The sequence below is a fragment of the Bos indicus genome, chromosome 12 (assembly GCF_029378745.1).
Source record: "Bos indicus isolate NIAB-ARS_2022 breed Sahiwal x Tharparkar chromosome 12, NIAB-ARS_B.indTharparkar_mat_pri_1.0, whole genome shotgun sequence".
NCBI classification, from domain to species: domain Eukaryota; kingdom Metazoa; phylum Chordata; class Mammalia; order Artiodactyla; family Bovidae; genus Bos; species Bos indicus.
The window spans coordinates 3,828,406-3,849,834 of NC_091771.1; the positions used below are offsets into that span (position 1 = coordinate 3,828,406).

Here is a 21,429-nt window from a genome sequence, read left to right on the forward strand (position 1 = left end):
AGGTCTATTTTTGCCTTTAAAGACATATAGTCCAGTGTAGAGATTCATAGCTTCATAGTTGCCTTAAGATTCTCAGAATAAAAGAACACAATATAACTGCTTCATTTTTCATGGGAAAATAAATTGATGTTGTTTATGTATGATTTCTATCCTACTGATCACCCTCCACCCAGTTTCAAAGAGAGAGCTGGTCACCAGGATTGGATGGTCCACTCCAAAGAAAGGACTTTGTTTAGACCACTGTGAGTGTTGAAATGTGGCAGCAGGGTAAGGTGGAGCAGAAATACAATTCAGCTTTCTCCTCCCTCCTAGTATTTATCTCTCCCTTTCCATCTGACAACAAGGGAAGATAAACAAAGGCAACAGCATCTGTTGCTCCTGCTGCTTTGAATTAAGCTCGACTCAGTTTAATCAGTTTGCCCCCACCAAATCTATTGCTCTACCTTTCCATTTATTAATCTTACCCTCTCTTTGACAGTCCTGTTGGTCAAGCTTACTAATTTTTTAAAAGACAAATAAATAAATAAATAAAGAGAGCGACTTTAAAATTAAAAAGTCAAAAGTGTTTAGCATCCTTTGATTCTGTTGTATAGATGCACATAAGCATGAAGCTTTGAAAATACAAATTTCCATATTTGTGTCTATATGTAAAGTACAATAATAAGCCTCTGATATTAAAAGCAAGGGATTGCCTGGAGATTTGTTTTAAATGATAGGCTTTTGAAGCTTTAGTAATGGTTGTAGGGCGTTTCTCCTTGATAAGGAGATGGGATGTAAGAGAGATTACTAAATGATTTTGAGTTCAGGGAATGCACTGGTTTTTATGCAGGTCTTGATATGCTTGAGCACACAAATACATCTCATAAATCTAAGTTCCCCAGAACTCAAGGGTAATGCATTTCCTCCTGAATTCCTGTACTGATCAGCAAAACACACACACACACACACACACACACACACACACACACACACACACAAACTCACTCTTAAAGAGCAGGCCCAACACAGAGAAAAAGGTGTAATTCTTCATATACCAATTCAAAGACATGAGAGAATTAGAGAAATTTCTTCTCATAAAATTGTCTGTAGGTATCTGAAATCTGTTCACATCACTGTAGACCAACATTACAGCTGTAAAATGTTTAGAAAGTTGGTCTCTCTTTTGAAGTACTTAATTAAAAGTTTGATAAGAAAGGTGCTATGCAATTACACTTGCTGACCACATTAATATTTAAATGAGAACAGGCAACATCAAGATATTTAGAATAAGTTTAAGAGAATATTCTAGCAAGGCTCTGACAAAGAAAGAGCATTTAGGATATGTGCTTACAAAGTTCATATGCTAATTTTCAGTTACACTTATAAGAATATAGCTAGCAAACATTGCCCCTCAAAAGATGTTATAAATTTTAACCCATGGTTTCAAGAACTTCGCGTTCAAATAATATGTTTTGATCATTAGTGAACATAAATTTTAACAAGTTAAAGGTTAAAACACACTACTGTTATAACTACCCATTTTCAGTAAAGGCATTAAAAAAATTTTTGTTTACTTGCTACTGTTTTTTATAGCAGCAAACAGTTGTGTTTTGCTTCAACAACAGTTGTAAAGTGTCTTGTGCTGATACTTGGTAAAAATGGAAATATCAACACTGTTTATGTAGAATTTTCAAACCATAAATCAGTCAAAGGAACGTTCTGTTCTGTAGTTGACCTGTTAAGTATGAATGGGCTTTTATGATTGGTGTGACATTTCCTGGCCATTGTCAAATAACAGAGACAATAATACCCATTTAAAAGTAAAGCAGAATGAAATGTTCATCGTTTTTGTCAAATACAGAACAAATGATCCTTGTAAGAATAAAGCACTCTGCTACTCTCCAAATTGTCCAACGTTCAAGTGCGCATTTACCACAAGTCATTAAAGTAATTTGCTTAAGAGTGATTTTTTTGTGTACTAGTGATTTTTTTGACTTTTTATTAAAAATGTGAAGTATGTTATTCTTCAAATTGAAACTCTCTTGGTAATAAATCAAAGTCACTAAATATTTTTAAAAATTGACTCCCCTTCTGAATTCTTTTTTTTTTTTTTCTAATTTTATTTTATTTTTAAACTTTACATAATTGTATTAGTTTTGCCAAATATCAAAATGAATCCGCCACAGGTATACATGTGTTCCCCTCCGAACCCTCCTCCCTCCTCCCTCCCCATACCATCCCTCTGGGCCGTCCCAGTGCACCAGCCCCAAGCATCCAGCATCGTGCATCGAACCTGGACTGGCAACTCGTTTCCTACATGATATTTTACATGTTTCATTGCCATTCTCCCAAATCTTCCCACCCTCTCCCTCTCCCACAGAGTCCATAAGACTGTTCTATACATCAGTGTCTCTTTTGCTGTCTCGTACACCAGGTTATCATTACCATATTTCTAAATTCCATATATGAATTCTTTCTTGTTCTGAATCTCTTCCATGTTACAGACTCACAGAATAAAAGAGAACTGAAATGTGTTGAATGCCTACTATGTGGCAGACGTTTCATTGTTTCATTGAGTATCATTGTCTAATTTAGCCCTGCTATCAGTGCTGCTGTATCGTTCAGTTCAGTTCAGTTCAGTTCAGTCGCTCAGTCGTATCCGACTCTGCAACCCCATGAATAGCAGCACACCAGGCCTCCCTGTCCATCACCATCTCCCAGAGTTCCCTCAAACTTACATCCTTTGAGTCGGTGATGCCATCCAGCCATCTCATCCTCTATCGTCCCCTTCTCCTCCTGCCCCCAATCCCTCCCAGCATCAGAGTCTTTTCCAATGAGTCAACTCTTCGCATGAGGTGGCCAAAGTACTGGAGTTTCAGCTTTAGCATCATTCTTTCCAAAGAACACCCAGGGCTGATCTCCTTCAGAATGGACTGGTTGGATCTCCTTGCAGTCCAAGGGACTCTAAAGAGTCTTCTCCAACACCACAGTTCAAAAGCATCAATTCTTCGGTGCTCAGCTTTCTTCACAGTTCAACTCTCACATCCATATGTGACCACTGGAAAAACCATAGCCTTGACTAGATGGACCTTTGTTGGCAAAGTAATGTCTCTGCTTTTCAATATGCTATCTAGGTTGGTCATAACTTTCCTTCCAAGGAGTAAGCGTCTTTTAATTTCATGGCTGCAGTCACCATCTGCAGTGATTTTGGAGCCCAAAAAAATAAAGTCTGACATTGTTTCCACTGTTTCCCCATCTATTTGCCATGAAGTGATGGGACCAGATGCCATGATCTCTCACTTAATAATGGAGGAAACTGAATCTGAGTGAGATGTGGGAACTTGCAAATGCTCTATGGCTCACTTGCTCCCTTACTCCCGGTGTACAGGGAGCAGAGCCTATATATTACTTACTTCTGTTTTGCTGGGAACAAGCACTAGTTCTGACAGCTTGAAATAAGGGCCTAGCTGTTGTTCAGTCACTAAGCCGTGTTCAACTCTCTGCAACCCCATGGACTGCAGCACACCAGGCCTCCCTGTCCTTCACCATCTCCTGGAGTTTGCTCAAACTCGTGTCCATTGAGTCAGTGATGCCACCCAACCATCTCATCCTCTATCATCCCTTTCTCCTCCTGCCTTCAATCTTTCCCAGCTAAAAACTGAGGCTTACATAGGCTCATGACTAAACAGTGCTTCCCAATCATGTAGCTTTTGTCTAGTCAAGCAACCCCTCTCCAATATGAAATGGAGATGGAAATCCATCTGGGATCCGTGTAAGGTGAGCATGCTGTGCATGTGTCTGTCACAAAGCAAACATGCCATGAAGAGTATTCATTATTTTTATGCTATTTCGTATTTATTTGTCAAACTCTACTGAGAATCTATGAAAGCATTTCTGCTGTTCACAGACAATCAAAAGATTGGAACAAATGAAAAAGTTCTTGAATGATGCTAACTTCTAGGTTAGCAAAGATTTGAGTCACAGTTTAAAGTGGCAGATTATGAAACTGAAACAAAAACTTCAAAAATGTCCTGTTTTCCTCAGTTTGGTGATATTCATTTCCAGTTTGAATACAGTAACAACACAGGTTCAGATAAGATAAAAAAGCAAACACAGCAGATGAACACTTTCTTTCACCCTTATGATGGTATATGTCTAACAAGAAATTTCCTAAATTCTTTTAATAGGAATATTTAGTGTCTGAATATGTATGAATAATTTACTGGAAATTGAGAACAAATCTGACAAAAATGGGGTTGTCTTCAGAAATAAAATATGTATATATACTTATACGTATAATTAAAATATATAAAAATAAAGATGCATTTATGGTAAACCATTTCTGGTGTGCTTCTAGATTTGAGTTAATTTGTCGACTTTTACTTTTTAGACTAGAAATCATATTTTAGCCTAATTTCAAACTGACTTTGATAATTAATGACATTTTCTTTGTGCTTCTTTAATTCCCTGAAAACAGGTTGTACTTTTGGTGTTTTTGTTCAGCTAACTCTTATAGTTTTCTCTTTGCTGAAAAAATAAATACATCATGTTTTGGAGAATTACATGTATTCCAAAAACTTGTAAGTATATGTTTTACTTAATATTTCTTCATATGTTAGAAAGATATGTGAAATATATTTGTAAATCATATAAGATAAAAACGTGTAGAACAGTTTGTATGCTCAGTCGCTCAGTTGTGTACAACTCTTAGCAATCCATGGATGGCAGCCCTCCAGGTTCCTGTGTCAATGGGATTTTCCAGGCAAGAATACTGCAGTGGGTTTCCATTGCCTTCTCCAGGAGATCTTCCTCAACCAGGGGTCAAATCCACATCTCTTACATCTCCTGCTTTGGTAGATGGATTTTTTTTTTTTTTTTTTTGCCACTGAAACACCTGGGAAGCTCCAATAATATTTATTTATGCAATAAAAGGCAATGGTAAGAATGCTGGAAGTGACTCTATTCAATAAAAAATGTGGAAAAAAGTGTAGTGAACAGTAGAATTTCTTTTTTAAGTAGTTCTCTCTTAGAACTTTCTCTCTTCTACCTTATTTGGAAGGAACACAGCAATAAATGCACAAGTGGTTATCAGGGATTATACTTGAATGGACATATGTTTTATGTTGCAGTTAATGTACGTTAGGTCCAATATTTCTTATATTCATAATAAAGTGCAATGATAATCAATGTAAATATTTGAAAACTCTGAGGCAATGTAAGTATCAAGCTGAAGGATATTTTTGTCATTCAAATTTTGAAAATTATTTAGTACTTATATGAAAAAAATTCTTAGAATACCTCATTTACATCTGTGTATTATTTCACAAGTCATTCTGAAAGACTAACTTGTACTTAGTATAGTTGAACTAGGTTTCTGTAATTCCTTTTGGTGAGAAGAATGAAAAAATGTCCATTAAATGGGATAATCAAATTCCTACAAATCCACATCAGTACTCACTTCAGTATTCTTAAAATATAATTGGTTGAAGCGACTTTCAGATAAATCCCAGACTGGGTCAATTCCTGTGGTCTGAGGAAGGGAAAGTGAATGAGTGAGAAACACCAGGTAACAAGTAGAAGAACAGCAAAGCCAGTTTAGCAGAAAGGAGACAAGAGGAATATCTAGTTTTCAGAATATATTGTTTTTATTGTTTTAAAATATTTACTGTGAAAAATATCAAACACACAAGTGTAATAAACCTGTTCTCTCCATAACCTAGGTGAAGCAACTCACCATGTTTTGCCACTTTATCCTTGCCTCATCTAATTCATTTTTGGTACATTTGTCAAGAATTCCAAAGCAACTTCAAGACCATACACCATTGCAACATACATCTTAAGATTTATATCTCTCCCCAAAATGTAAATAGTTTTTTAAATATTAATAAGACCAATTTTTAAATCTAACAAAATTGATACTTTCCTGTAGTTATCTAATATCCTACCATGTTTAAAACTGTTTATACAAATCAGAATCTAAAACAAGTCCTTAAATTGCATTTTATTTTTATGCCTCTTTTTTTTTAAATTAACTGTCCTCTTCTTATATGTCATTAACTTGTTGGATAATTTGCTCCAGTTATTGGAAGGATGACCTGTATTGAAAGTACTAGTCACTCAGTTGTGTCTGACTCTTTGTGACCCCAAAGACTATAGCCTGCCAGGCTCCTCTGTCCATGGAATTCTCCAGACAAGAATACTGGAGTGGACTGCCATTCCCTTCTCCAGGGGGCATTCCCAACTCAGGAACTGAACCCGGGTCTCCTGCATTGCAGACATATTCTTTACTGTCTGAGCCACCAGGAACAATGTCCTAGTTTCTGATTTTAACCTGCTTTTTCATCGTCTCATTTAGCTTCTTCCTACATTTCCTGGAGGGTAGCTGTAAAGATTTAAATAGACTCACTTTCAACTTTCTTTACCTAACAATATTTATTAGTAACCATAAATATGCTATGCTACATTACATTAGGCACCATATACTATCTTATTGTCCTGCTTTTAGTGATGCTGAGAGTGAACAGTAGGTAAAACAGTAGGGGGCAAAACAGTAGGTATTCTGTACTTTCATTGTAAAGTTGCCCATCAATCTTTTATCTAATGGTTTTATTCACTAATGTACTTTGCCTGAAACACTTGTTTCACATTTACTAGCTGAGTTTATTCTTTCCATAAAGAATTACTTTTCCTGTTCTGGTTTACCTAAATGGTTATGCTGAAATATAGTTTGCACAGAAAATATAAATTAAATACTGACTTCTTTCCTTTGCCTTACCCTTTCATCTCTTTTAAAAAGTGTCATTGTGAAATTAGAGGGGTTTTTTAATTGTAGTTATTGTTCTTTCCAATGATCAAATCCTTCCATATTTGACCATTGGAAGTCTCTGTAGGCTCTTATGTCATCTTTATCGTCACTCTATTTATTATTTTCCTGGCTTTATTATGGCATATTGACATTTAGCAAACTACATATATTTACAGTGCACAATTGAAAAAGTTTCAACATGTGTAGATCCATGCAAGCATATGTCAATCTAGAATATGAACATAATCATCATTCCCCAAGGTTCACTGCCCCTGCAAGTGGAACTCTCCCTCCAGAGTAGAGCTGCCAGGAGCCCCAGCCCCGCCCGAGCCCCTTGGGCACACGTGTGTGTGTGTGTGTGTGTGTGTGCTCAGTCCCTCAGTCGTGTTTGACTGTTTGTGACCCCATGGACTGTAGCCCACTAGGCTCCTTTGTCCATGGGATTTTCCAGGCAAGAATAATGGAATGAGCTGCTATTTTCTCTCCTGACCCAGGAACTGAACCCATGTCTCCTGCATCTCAAGAATTTGCAAGAGGATTCTTTACCCACTGGGAAGCCCTGTGATGGTAGTTTTGCCTTTCCTTTTTTTTTTTTTTTTTGAGAGTTTGTGTTAAGTAGAATCATATAGTGCATAGTCTTTTCTGTACTTACCATGTTGGTTGTGAACTGTTTTTGTGTGTTGATATTTCTTATTACTGAGTAGTTTTCCATGTGGAAGATATATCACATTTCTTTATCTATCTGCTGGCCAATGGGCATTTCGAACATTTCAGTTTATGGTTACTACAGAAATAGCTGCTGAGAATACTTGTGTACAACATATGATTTGGACACACTCTTGGGGTAAATACCTAGAAGTGGAATTACTAGTTTTTTGGTAGATGTGTCTTTAGTTTTTTCAAAAATTCTCAAATTGTTTTCCAAAGTGATTGAACAATTTTACATACTGCCAATTCTTCAAGCCAGGCTTCAGCAATACATGAACAGTGAACTTCCTGATGTTCAAGCTGGTTTTAGAAAAGGAAGAGGGACCAGAGATCAAATTGCCAACCTCCACTGGATCATGGAAAAAGCAAGAGAGTTCCAGAAAAACATCTATTTCTGCTTTATTGACTATGCCAAAGCCTTTGACTGTGTGGATCACAATACACTGTGGAAAACTCTGAAAGAGATGGGAATACCAGACCACCAGACCTGCCTCTTGAGAAATCTGTATGCACGTCAGGAAGCAACAGTTAGAACTGGACGTGGAACAACAGACTGGTTCCAAATAGGAAAAGGAGTACGTCAAGGCTATATATTGTCACCCTGTTTATTTAACTTATATGCAGAGTACATCATGAGAAACGCTGGGCTAGAAGAAGCGCAAGCTGGAATCAAGATTGCTGGGAGATATATCAATAACCTCAGATATGCAGATGATACCACCCTTATGGCAGAAAGTGAAGAGGAACTAAAAAACCTCTTGATGAAAGTGAAAGAGGAGAGTGCAAAAGTTGGCTTAAAGCTCAACATTCAGAAAACAAAGATCAAGGCATCCGCTCCCATCACTTCATGGGAAATAGATGGGGAAACAGTGGAAACAGTGTCAGACTTTATTTTGGGGGGCTCCAAAATCACTGCAGATGGTGACTGCAGCCATGAAATTAAAAGACGCTTACTCCTTGGAAGGAAAGTTATGACCAACCTAGATAGCATATTAAAAAGCAGAGACATTACTTTGCCAACAAAGGTCCGTCTAGTCAAGGCTATGGTTTTTCCTGTGGTCATGTATGGATGTGAGAGTTGGACTGTGAAGAAGGCTGAGCGCCGATCAATTGATGCTTTTGAACTGTGGTTTTGGAGAAGACTCTTGAGATTCCCTTGGACTGCAAGGAGATCCAACCAGTCCATTCTGAAGGAGATCAGCCCTGGGATTTCTTTGGAGGTAATGATGCTGAAATTTAAACTCCAGTACTTTGGCCACCTCATGTGAAGAGTTGACTCATTGGAAAAGACTCTGATGCTGGGAGGGATTGGGGGCAAGAGGAGAAGGGGACGACAGAGGATGAGATGGCTGGATGGCATCACTGACTCGATGGACATGAGTTTGAGTGAACTCCAGGAGTTGGTGATGGACAGGGAGGCCTGGCGTGCTGGGATTGATGGGGTTGCAAAGAGTCGGACATGACTGAGCGACTGAACTGAACTGAACTGAATGTACGCTTTACAATTCCTCAGCATCCTTGCAAATATTTGGTATAGTCAGAAGTTTTCATTTTAGACATTCTAATAAATGTATAGTACATCATTGTGATTTTCATTTGCATTTCCTAATGACTAATGCTTTTAAACATTTTTATGTTAGTGCTTTTTAGCCATGTGTGTATCTTTGTCTATAAAGTGTCTGTTCAAGTCTTCACTTCATTTTTTATTGTCTTGCTGGTTTTCCTATTATTGTGTTTTGAGAATTATTTAAATTATGACTATAAAAACTTTGCCAGGCACTTAGACATTGAAAATACTTTTTGCCAAATATTTTGCTAGCCTTTTCATTCTCTTAAAAACATCCTTCTAAGAACAGGGTTTTTTTTTTTTTTTTCCATGAATTCCAATTATTTGTTCCCTCATGGGTCATGCTTTTGATATTATATCTGAGAATTATCTATCTTGATTTCCTAATCAAGATAGACAATTTTTTCCTATATTTTATTCTTTTTATTCTACAGGTTTCATAACATTAGATGTTTATGTCTGTTTTATCCATTTTAAATTAATGTTTTTTATTTGTTGCATACTATGAATTCAGTTCAGTTCAGTTCAGTCCTTCAGTTGTGTCCGACTCTTTGAGACCTCATGGACTGCAGCACGCCAAGCCTCCCTGTCCACCACTAACTCCCAGAGTCTACCCAAACTCATGTCCACTGAACTTGGTGGTGCCATCCAACCATCTCATCCTCTGTCGTCCCCTTCTCCTCCCACCTTCAATCTTTCCCAGCATCAGGGGCTTTTCAAATGAGTCAGCTCTTAACATCAGGTGGCCAGCTTCAACATCAGTCCTTCCAGTGAATATTCAGGACTGATTTCCTTTAGGATGGACTGGTTGGATCTCCTTGCAGTCCAAGGGACTGTCAAAAGTCTTCTCCAACACCACAGTTCAAAAGCATCAATTCTTCCGCACTCAGGTTTTGGATTACAGTTCTTTTTTGCATATGAACAGGGACCTTCCACTATCATTTGTCAAAAAGGTACCCTTTCTCTGCTGACTAAACTTCATATCTCTGTTGAAAATCAGTTTTTAATATATGTGTGACTCTGTTTCTAACTTGCTATTCTGTTCCATTTATCTACTGTATACCAGTACCACATTGCCTTGATGACAGTAACTTTACTGCAAGTCTTGAAATTGCACAGGGCTAGTTTTTCAAATTTATCATTTTTGTTTTCAATATTGTTTTGATGTCTTAGGTCTTTTGCATTTCTCTCTCTCTCTCTCTCTCTCTCTCTCTCTCTCTGTATATATATAAATATATATAATAGACTCACTTTGCTACTTTTTATTTTTAAAAGTACCTGCTGAAATTTCAATTGGCAAGACACCAAATCTATAGATTGATTTGGGCTAAATTTATTTCTTACTTATATTGTATCTTCTTTTCATGACATGGTCTATTTCTTCATTTATTAAGAATTCTGAATTCAGCAATATTTCATATATAACAGTGTACAGGCCTTTTGCATATTAGCTTTTAGATTTTTCTCTATGTATTTCATATTTTTGATGCAGTAAAAAATAGAACTTTTATTTAGTTTTGTTTGTTGTTGTAGTGATAAGCATTTCACTGTTGAGTTTGTATTCTGTAAAATTGTTAAACTTTCTTTTTAGTTTTGGTAACTATTATAGATTCCAACAGCTTTCTAAACAGTATTACTACTTCTTTTCTATTCTGGATGCCATTTTTTTTTTTCATTTTGCTTATATTATTGTGCTGAGTGTAGACTTTACTACAATATTGAATAGAGTGGTGAGATTTTGGTATATTGTTTCTGATCTTTTGAAGTATGCGCTATTCAGTCTTTCACCATTAAGTAGGATGCTAGCCTTAAAATTTTGTAAATACTTTTTATGAGGTTTAGGAGTTTTATAGGAATAGACATTGTCAAATGTTTTGGGGACAAATTTTGATCTCATGTTATTTTTGCAAATAAAAAAATATTAATGTGTAAATAAAATGTTTGCATTCTATCCTGTGCCTTGCTTTTTTTTTTTTTTTTATTAAATCATATATCCACATGACTGAGAGAATTATCATTCTTTTGAAAAACAACTGAATGTTATCTAATATGTGATTGTATTAATACGTCAGTTTCCTATTGATAGAATTATGGATTGTTTCTACTTTTTCATATTACTAAAAATAGTATTATGAATAACATTCTGTAAATCAATTTGTCAGGATATCTTTGGAAAAATTCTTGCAAGTAAGACTGATGACTCAACTGGTAATATAACATTTATAGGTATCACATTTCCACCAACAATACAGAAGAATGAAAGTTTATCCTTTTGTTTGTGATATCTTATAAATTTTTTTCCCAATTTGTTATACTTATTCCAAATTTACATTTCTTATGGTGCCTTCTGCTATACAATTAAATTTATCTTTTTTTCATTGTCTTTATATTCTGAAGGATATTTGATAGAAATATTTTCCTTGTTATGAGGTTAAAAAGAAATGCATCCTTTTTTTCTTCATAGATCCTTGCACTGTTATTATTACTATTATTATCTTTTACATTTATGTGTCCCACTCCTTAGGAATTTGTCTTGTTTATATACGATATATCTTTAGTTGCTGCTTTTATGGGTAACCTGTGACTTAAAAGCAGACTCTTGAGAGTCTGTGTTAGTAGCAGCTTATATACAATTACTACGAAATGACATTTTAAAACTGTTCATGAGGTTCTCAAGGCAAGAATACCAAAGTGGTTTGCCATTCTCTTCTTCCCAATAAAAAGAAATGCAAAAGAGCAAAATGGCTGTCTGAGGAGGCATTATAATTAGCTGTGAAAAGAAAAAAAGTGAAAAACAAAGGAAAAAAGAAAAGATATATCCATTTGAATGCAGAGTTCCAAAGAATAGAAAGGAGAGGTAAGAAAGCCTTCTCTGTGAGCAGTACAAATAAATAGAGGGAAATAATACAAGGGGAAAGACTAGAGATCTCTTCAAGAAAATTAGAGATACCAAGGGAACATTTCATGCAAACATGGGCACAATAAAGGAAAGAAATGGTATGGACCTAACAGAAGCCGAAGATATTAAGAAGTGACAAGAATACACAGAAGAACTATACAAAAAAAATCTTCATGATGCAGACAATCACAATGGTATGATCACTCACTTCAAGCCAGATATCTTGGAATGCAAAGCCAGGTGAGCCTTAGGAAACTTCACTATGAACAAAGCTAGTAGAGGTGATGGAATTCCAGTTGAGCTATTTCAAATCCTAAAAGAGGATGCTGTAAAAGTGCTGCACTCAATATGTGAGCAACTTTAGAAAACTCAGCAGTGGCCACAGGATTGCAAAAGGTCAGCTTTCATTCTAATCCCAAAGAAAGGCAATGCCAAAGAATGCTCAAACTACTGCACAATTGTACTCATTTCATATGCTAGCAAAGTAATGCTCAAAACGCCCTAAGCCAGGCTTCAAGAGTACACAAACAGTGAACTTTCAGATGTTCAAGCTGGATTTAGAAAAGGCAGAGGAACCAGGGACTAAATTGCCAACATCCACTGGATCATTGAAAAAGCAAGAGAGTTCCAGAAGAACATCTATTTCTGCTTTATTAACTATGCCAAAGCCTTTGACTATGTGGTTCACAATAAACTGGAAAATTCTGGAAGAGCAGGTCAGGAAGCAACAGTTAGAACTGGACATGGAACAGCAGACTGGTCCCAAATAGGTAAAGGAGTACGTCAAGGCTGTATATTGTCACCCTGCTTATTTAAATTATATGCAGAGTACATCATGAGAAACGCTGGGCTGGAAGAAGCACAAGCTGGAATCAAGATTGCCAGGAGAAATATCAATAACCTTAGATATGTATTTGACACCTCCCTTATGGCAGAAAAAAAGAAAAACTAATGAGCCTCTTGATGAAAGTGAAAGAAGAGAGTGAAAAAGTTGGCTTAAAGCTCAACATTCAGAAAACTAAGATCCTGGCTTCTGGTGCCGTCACTTCATGGTAAATAGCGGAAACAGTGGAAACAGTGGCAGACTATTTTTTGGGCTCCAAAATCACTGCAGATGGTGATTGCAGCCATGAAATTAAAAGACACTTACTCCTTGGAAGGAAAGTTATGACCAAACTAGACAGCATATTAAAAAGCAGAGAAATTACTTTGCCAACAGAGGTCCATTTAGTCAAAGCTATGGTTTTTCCAATAGTAATACATGGATATGAGATTTGGACTATAAAGAAAGCTGAGCGCCAAAGACTTGATGCTTTTGAACCGTGGTGTTGGAGAAGACTTTTGAGAGTCCCTGGACTGCAAGGAGATCCAACCAGTCCATTCTGAAGGAGATCTGCCCTGGGATTTCTTTGGAAGGAATGATGCTAAAGCTGAAACTCCAATACTTTGGCCACCTGATGCAAAGAACCGACTCATTGGAAAAGAACATGATGCTGGGAAAGATTGAAGGTGGGAGAAGGGGACAGAACAGGCTGAGATGATTGGATGGCATCACTGACTCAATGCACAAGAGTTTGAGTAAACTCTGGGAGTTGGTGATGGACAGGGAGGCCTGGAGTGCTGCAGGCCATGGTGTAGCAAAGAGTCAGACACGACTGAGTGACTGAACTCAACTGAAAACCCATGGTGCCTGGCTTCAGGACCTAATGAAGCTCAGTCTCTGATGTCTCTTCGCATAAAATAAGTTAGAGACACACTGCTGGGTAAGAAGTGGATTTGTTCAGATTCAGAGAGAAGCACACTCCACAGGGTGTGGGCCACCACAGAGGGCAAGTGCTAGGGCCATGGAATGTGGTGTGGCTAGGTTTAGCAGCTGGATAAATTCATATGCTAATGAGTGGGAGGATCACCCAAACCACTGGGGAATCACACACTCCTCTGTCTTTTGATAGTGACTTGGAACTGTCCTGCCACCTCTGGGTATGTCATTTAGCTTACAGACTGGGGATCAAGGTTTAGTTGAATTTGACTTGTCATCTTGGACCCGTTTGATTTTAATTGGTTCATATTATGCCCTTGTGCTATGTCATTCTTTCAAAAGTTGTCCCCTGCCCACTTCCCTCCTGTTTCATGCTCTTTTCCTGAGCTCCATCCAGGCTCACAATGTTGCCTCTACAATCTTCTGGAGGGAAAACCAGAAAATAGTTGGCCCTTGGGAGGGAAATAGCCTCTATTACTGTGGAATAGCCACTCTCTCTAGATATTCAGGCCTTCACCTTCCATGTTTCCTACAACATGTGCAACATCCACATCTCTCAGTGGACCCACTAGGGTGGGAGACAGGCACACAGTGCCTGCTAGAAGATCTGTTGGCATCCCTTCAAAGGCAACTGGGCTTCCAGGGATAATGTTTGCCACTTTGGGAGTTAGCCCTGCAGGCCTTTTCGGCCCAAACCCTTAGCACCCTTCTCCTAAAGTTACAAACATACCCTCGGATCAAATCTCCACTCCACGTTTATGGAATATCTGGTCTGTTGCCTCTTATCAATTCGTTCTTAAGCCACTTACTAAGTCCTGCCACCAGGACCCTGCCCCCTAGTAGGCAACATTGCTCCACCCTGCTTATTATTAAAATACTCCAATGCCCCTAACAGGGCCAGATAGTTCAGTTCAGTTCAGTTCAGTCGCTCAGTCGTGTCTGACTCTTTGCGACCCCATGAATCACAGCACGCCAGGCCTCCCGGAGTTCACTCAGACTCATGTCCATCCAGTCAGTGATGCCATCCAGCCATCTCATTCTCTGTCGTCCCCTTCTCCTCCTGCCCCCAATCCCTCCCAGCATCAGAGTCTTTTCCAATGAGTCAACTCTTCACATGAGGTGGCCAAAGTACTGGAGTTTCAGTTTCAGTATCATTCCCTCCAAAGAAGTCCCAGGGCTGATCTTCAGAATGGACTGGGTGGATCTCCCTGCAGTCCAAGGGACTCTCAAGAGTTTTCTCCAACACCACAGTTCAAAAGCATCAATTCTTTGGCGCTTGGCTTTCTTCACAGTCCAACTCTCACAACCATACATGATCACAGGAAAAACCATAGCCTTGACTAGACGGACCTTTGTCAACAAAGTAATGTCTCTGCTCTTGAATATGCTATCTAGGTTGGTCATAACTTTCCTTCCAAGGAGTAAGCATCTTTTAATTTCATGGCTGCAGTCACCATCTGCAGTGATTTTGGAGCCCAAAAAGATAAAGTCTGACACTGTTTCCACTGTTTCCCCATCTATTTCCCATGAAGTGATGGGACGGGATGCCATGATCTTCTTTTTCTGAATGTTGAGCTTTAAGCCAGCTTTTTTACTCTCCTCTTTCACTTTCATCAAGAGGCTTTTGAGTTCCTCTTCACTTTCTGCCATAAGGGTGATGTCATCTGCATATCTGAGGTTATTGATATTTCCCCTGGCAATCTTGATTCCAGCTTGTGTTTCTTCCAGCCCAGCGTTTCTCATGATGTACTCTGCATATAAATTAAATAAGCAGGGTGATAATATACAGCCTTGACGTACTCCTTTTCCTATTTGGAACCAGTCTGTTGTTCCATGTCCAGTTCTAACTGTTGCTTCCTGACTTGCATACAGATTTCTCAAGAGGCAGGTAAGGTGGTCTGGTATTCCCATCTCTTTCAGAATTTTCCACAGTGTATTGTGATCCACACAGTCAAAGGCTTTGGCAGATAACCCAACAGGGCCAGATAACCCACTCCTTTGTCATTACTTCTGTTATTGCCTAAAGTGGGTCTCTGACAATGAAATGTTTACCATTAGAAACACCGTAAGCTGCTCTTATGGAGGACTAGGGAAGGAAATCAGTGACTTACATTCCTTTAGAGCAGTAAGAGGATAAGCCTCATGGCTGTTTCACCGGGTTCCCAGTCTCAGGGATTGAATTGCTTTACATCATGCTATCTATTTCCATTTGCGGTGAACAAACTGGCAATGAGTTAAGATTACAGCCCCTTAATCCTACCCAGCACTGGTCACGCTGGAGACCTTGGGGAAGTCCAACTCCAGTCCAGGGGTTCCAGGAAGTTGACCTGCCTTGACCTGCCTAGGGACTCAGTCCCTGGGAGGTTGTCACACCTCAACCTGCTCAGGGATCCACCAGTCCAGGGGTCCCAGGAGGTCAACCTGCCTGGACCTGCCTAGGGATCTGGTCCTCGAATGGTTGTCATGCTTCAACTTGCTCAGAGATCCACCAGTCCAGGGGTCCCAGGAGGTGGACATGGCTTGACCTGCTAAGGGACCCAATTCTCAGGAGGCTGACCTGCCTCGACCTGCCCAGGTATTCGATCTTCAGGAGGCTATCACGCCTCAGCCTGCCTAGGGATCTGCACCCTGACCCAGGGACACATGGCTCTTAGGTTGCGTCAGTACTGGGTAGGATAACCTTCAGAAAGACTCACCCCAAAGGAAGTCCACCCATGGAAATAGAAGGAAGCCTATTACCTGTGCCACTATGCCTGGTCTCAGCAATAACTCAGGAGCTCAATGAGAACTCCATTGCCTTTCTGGAAAGGCTAAAAGAGGCCCTCTAAAAGTTGACCAGTCTGGACTTAGACGCTTATGAGGGACAGGTGATTGTAAAGGACAAATTCCTGTCCCAGTGTGCATCTGGCATCAGGATAAAGTTACAGCAGTTACAGAAACAGGACCCTGCTGCCTCTTTAGATGAGGTGGTTCAGACAGCCACCAATACCTTTTATAACAGAGAACAGGAGAAGGAGGCCAAGGCCAAGGAGAGGGAGAAAAGGAAAGAGACAAGGCATGCCCAGATGCTGGCCACCGTGCAGTGAAGCCTTATGGCAAACCCCGAGTCCTTGAAGGACAAGGCACGAGGCAAATGCCTAATCTGTAGACAGGTGAGGCATTGGGCCATAGTATCCAAACCATGATAAGTTTCCTAAAACAGCTTGCCACAAATGCCATCAATTGGGACATTGGGCAGCACTCTGCCCTGGGGATCCAAGAGCCTCAAGGTCAAGCGCCAAGCCTTCCCTCATGGTGGTTAACAGGACTGAAGCAGCTCACTCCAGCCAACCCACCTGTCATAGATAACCATCACGGGGCTGGAGCCAAAGGTGCAACTGGATGCGGCAGGTAGGTTCAAGAATTTCTTGGTTGACATGGGAGCTACCTACTCTGTCCTGACCTCCTACTACAGAGCCTACTCCTCCCAAACTTGTACCATTTTGGGTATTACAGGAAAAACAATTATTAAAAGACTCACTCAAGCACTTCTTTGTTATTGGGAAGGACAAATATTTTCCCACCAGTTTCTGGCTGTCCCTGAGTGCCCTACTCCCTTATTGGGAAGAGATATACTAACTAAATTGGGGACCACCCTTGTGAGGGGAAGCTTTTCAGCCCCTAGAGCCCTATAGCTTCTGGTGACTACTGAAGAACCCATTACACCTTCTCCAATAGAGAGGGACCAAAAACTATGGGAGGACAAAATTAACCCCCACGTGTGGGACCAGGGGACTCCTGGACAAGCCCACCAAGCTGAACCAGTATTGTCCTCCAAGATCACACTCGGTTTCCTAAACAGAAACAATATCCCCTCAGAAGAGAGGCTCAGGAGGGACTACAGCCTCTAATAAATAAATTCCTTGCCTGTTGGCTATTCAGTTCAGCTCAGTTGTGTCCGACTTTTTGTGACCCCATCAATCGCAGCACGCCAGGCCTCCCTGTCCATCACCAACTCCTGGACTTAACCCAAACTCATGTCCATCAAGTCAGTGATGCCATCCAGCCATCTCATCCTCTGTCATCCCCTTCTCCTCCTGCCCCCAATCTCTCCCAGCATCAGGGTCTTTTCCAATGAGTCAACTCTTTGCATGAGGTGTCCAAAGTATTAGAGTTTCAGCTTTAACATCAGTTTTTCCAATAAACACCCAGGATTGATCTCCTTTAGAATAGATTGGTTGAATCTCCTTGCAGTCCAAGGGAATCTCAAGAGTCTTCTCCAACACCACAGTTCAAAAGCATCAATTCTTTGGCACTCAGCCTTCTTCACAGTCCAACTCTCACATCCATACATGAGCACTGGAAAAATCATAGCCTTGACTAGACAGATCTTTGTTGGCAAAGTAATGTCTCTGCTTTTTAATATGCTATCTAGGTTGGTCATAACTTTCCTTCCAAGGAGTAAGCGTCTTTTAATTTCATGGCTGCAATCACTACCTGCAGTGATTTTGGAGCCCCCAAAAATAAAGTCTGACACTGTTTCCACTGTTTCCCCATCTATTTGCCATGAAGTGATGGGACTAGATGCCATGATCTTCGTTTTCTGAATGTTGAGCTTTAAGCCAACTTTTTCACTCTCCACTTTCACTTTCATCAAGAGGCTTTTGAGTTCCTTTTCACTTTCTGCCATAAGGGTGGTGCCATGGCCCCCACCAATTCACTGTGTAACACTCCAATCCTCCCTTTAAAGAAAAAGGGTAGAACCTGGTGAAAGGTTCAAGATCTCCGGATCATAAATGAAGCTGTAGTCCCCCTCAATCCCACAGTACCCAATCCCTATGTAATCTGGGAGAAATCTTGCCCAGTGCCAAGTGGTTTACAGTCTTGGATCTCAAAGATGCATTCTTTTGCATATCACTGGCTAAAGAATCCAAAAATCTTTTTGCCTTGGAGTGAGAGGCTCCAGGAGAAAAACACAAACAGATGTTTGGACAGTATTACCTGGATAGTATCACCAAATGTCAGTATTACCTGAGGTAATACTTGGACAGTATTACCTCAGGGGCTCAGAGATAGTCCCCACCTGTTGATCAGGCTCCTAGCCAGGATCTCCTAGATCTGGACTTAGGACCTAATGGGAAAGTATTACAATACATAGATGACTTACTAATCTGCTCTCCAGATGAGAAAAATGCCCAACACCATGCAATTTAAGTTATAAACTTTTTGGCAGAAAGGGGATATAAAGCCTCCCGTGCTAAGGCACATATGATTGAGACAAAGGTCATTTACCTGTGAGTTCAGATTACACACAGGTCCAGAAGACTGTCCTCTGATCTGTACAAGTAATCCTCCATTTGCCCTCCCCCATGACTTGAAAACAGTTGCAAGCTTTCCTGGGGCTAATTGGGTATTGTAGAATCTGGGTACCCAACTATGGTCTAATTGCCCAGCCCTTATATGAAAGCTTGAAGGGATGGGATGACTCAATCCCTCTGATGTCAGGAAATCCTCAAAAGAAGGCAGAGACTACACTAAAACAAACCTTAACTCAAGCACCTGCCTTGAAGTTGCCAGACACAGAAAAACATTCCAACTTTATGTCCACGTAAAAGAAGGAATAGCCTTGGGAGTGTTAACTCAAAAGTTGGGACCTGAGCCCCAGCCTGTAGCTTACTTATCCAAGAGCCTCAACCCAACCATGCGAGGCTGGCCTCCCTGCCTCCAAAATCTTGCAGCTGTTGCAATCCTAATAGAAGATGATTTAAAACTCTCTTTTGGAGGCAAACCAACCACCAACTGAAACAACTCCCAAATGGGAGAGGCTATTTATATATGTCTGATCAAAGAATCCTCATATATCAAGTAGTGCTGATGGAAAATCAAGGCCTGACTATACCCTCTTGTGAGGTTCTTAACTTACGGCCACCCTTCTGCCTACCCCGAGGGCTCTCTCTCCTTTTACTATTGCCTAGAAACCTTGGACCACTGGACAAAATCCCGAGAGGGATTGTCGGAAGATCCTCTGACCAATCCTGAGGAAATCTGGTACATTGATGCAAGCAGCTTTGTCTTGGATGGAAAAAGAAGAGCTGGATATTCAGTTCAGTTCAGTCGCTCAGTTATGTCTGACTCTTTGCAACTCCATCAATCCCAGGACACCAGGCCTCCCTGTCCATCACCAACTCCCAGACTTAACCCAAACTCATGTCCATTGAGTCAGTGATGCCATCCAGCCATCTCATCCTCTGTCGTCCCCTTCTCCTCCTGCCCCCAATCCCTCCCAGCATCAGGGTCTTTTCCAGTGAGTCAACTCTTCACATCAGGTGGCCAAAGTATTGAAGTTTCAGCTTTGGCATCAGTCCTTCCAATGAACATCCAGGACTGGTCTCTTTAAGGATGGACTGGTTGGCTCTCCTTGCAGTCCAAGGGACTGTCAAGAGTCTTCTCCAGCACCACAGCTCAAAGGTATCAAGTCTTCGGCACTCAGCTTTCTTCACAGTCCAAATCTCACATCCATACATGACCACTGGAAAAACCATAACCTTGACAAGATGGACCTTTGTTGGCAAAGTAATGTCTCTGCTTTTGAATATGCTGTTTAGGTTGGTCATAACTTTCCTTCCAAGGAGGAAGCGTCTTTTAATTTCATAGCTGCAATCACCAGTGATTTTGCAGCACCCAGAAATAAAGTCTTCCACTGTTTCCCCATCTATTTCCCATGAAGTGATGGGGCCAGATGCCACAATCTTTGTTTTCTGAATGTTGAACTTTAAGCCAACTTTTTCACTCTCCTCTTTCACTTTCATCAAGAGGCTTTTTAGTTTCTCTTCACTTTCTGCCGTAAGGGTGGTATTATCTGCATATCTGAGGTAATTGATATTTCTCCCGGCAATCTTGATTCCAGTTTGTGCTTCTTCCAGCCCAGCGTTTCTCATGATGTACTCTGCATATAAGTTAAATAAGTAGGGTGACAATATAAAGCCTTGATATACTCCTTTTCCTATTTGGAACTAGTCTGTTGTTCCATGTCCAGTTCTAATTGTTGCTTCCTGACCTGCATATAGGTTTCTCAAGAGGCAGGTCAGGGGGTCTGGTATTCCCATCTCTTTCAGAATTTTCCACAGTTTGTTGTGATCCACACAGTCAAAGGCTTTGGCATAGTCAGTAGTCTCCAATTTTGAGATCATAGAGGCTAAATCTTTGCCACCATATACTTCAGCCCAATTAGCTGAGCTCATAGCCCTGACTCAAGCTTTAGAGCTGGGACAAGAAAAAAGAGTAGCCATTTACACTGACTCCAAGTATGCCCTTCTGGTGCTACATGCGCATGTTGCTATTTGGAAAGAAAGGGCCCACTTGACCACCCGAGGGTCCCCAATCAAATATGGTGATCAAATCCTTAGACTCTTGCAGGCAGTTCATTTGCCCATTGAGGTTTCAGTCTACTACTGTAAAGGACACCAAAAAGGGAGCACGGAAGTGGCACAAGGGAACCAAGCAGCTGATCAGGCAGCTATAAGAGCAGCATTACAGAAGAATGACCTAACAGGGGTTGCCACCTTACGTCCACAGACTGATTTGCCAGAAACTCCTTCATATACTGAAGGTAAGACTCTTATAGCTAAGAGTGAGGGCTTTCAAGAAGATCCTATGGAGCAGTTCCATAGGAGGGGCTCCTTTTTCTGCCTTGGAACTTCCAATGGAAGTTGGTTAACTCCTTACATGCCACC

The 21,429-nt window shown here is 40.2% G+C and overlaps 1 pseudogene; it reads left to right on the forward strand.

The window, feature by feature from the left end:
• LOC139186282 (tigger transposable element-derived protein 1-like) overlaps nucleotides 1–16,803 on the forward strand; it is a 68,487-nt pseudogene extending 51,684 nt beyond the window's left edge.
• Nucleotides 16,804–21,429: the final 4,626 nt, after the last annotated feature.